The sequence below is a fragment of the Mus caroli genome, chromosome 11 (assembly GCF_900094665.2).
Source record: "Mus caroli chromosome 11, CAROLI_EIJ_v1.1, whole genome shotgun sequence".
Classification (NCBI taxonomy): Eukaryota; Metazoa; Chordata; class Mammalia; order Rodentia; family Muridae; genus Mus; species Mus caroli.
Genome location: NC_034580.1, coordinates 14,616,863 through 14,617,680, shown reverse-complemented (window position 1 = coordinate 14,617,680; position 818 = coordinate 14,616,863). Strand labels below are relative to the sequence as shown.

Below are 818 nucleotides of genomic sequence, written 5' to 3'. Positions count from 1 at the left end.
ATACTCAACTCTAAAATAGTCAGCTTGCTTCCTCTTTACTGTGATCTGGGCCAGATGCCCTGAGCATCCTCCAAATAAATGGGAAGCGTTAATATAATTGTTCAATAAACATAGGACACAAGTTGTAAAAGTTTGTCTCTGTGTCATACTTGATTTATTTTTTGTCACGGAAAACACAACATAAATATACAGCATCTCAAATGACTCTTATAATATCCATGATTAAAATAAGGAAACCCTCCCTGTCAATGGGCAACTCACTCTTCTCTAGAAATGGGCAAGGAGGCACCCTGTTGGTGGTTTTGTTCTTGTAACAATCAGGGGCAGAGCAGATGGCAATACTTTATTCATGCTAGCTTGATGCCTGGCTTGGTGGTCAAAGCTGTCTTATGCCTAGAACTCATAAAAATCAAATCAAATCAAATACAGGCAGGGCAAAGCAGCTGGAGGAAGACAGACACCTGGAGACTGCCATGCCACCCACATACCTGCCCACCAGTGCTTGTCACAGGAAGGCCATGGACACCCACTTGCCCCACACCACAAAGCATGGATAGAGATGCCATCCAGTGCTATCCTGAACCAGGAGCCATCACAATGTACGAGTATGTGGTAGTTAGAAGGGAGAGAAAGACAAATGCTTGAGCATTATGAAGTGAGATGGAACTGGACACTCAAAAGTGGAGAGGAGTAGCCTGTTGTGAGTGGCCAGTGCTGCCACTTGAGGCCATCGTGAGGTCCCAGGTTGAGCTACTGCTGAGTGCTGTGTCTCACTCCTGTGGTTATGCAGCAACAGCGGTAAAATAGATGTCCAAGGC

General features: G+C 45.2%; 1 non-coding gene across 1 annotated transcript; it reads left to right on the top strand.

The window, feature by feature from the left end:
* Nucleotides 1–263: 263 nt before the first annotated feature.
* LOC115032686 lies at nucleotides 264–406 on the top strand. The gene has a single exon (XR_003838315.1). It is a non-coding gene; the product is annotated as a small nucleolar RNA SNORA48 (small nucleolar RNA).
* The last annotated feature ends 412 nt before the right edge of the window (nucleotides 407–818 follow it).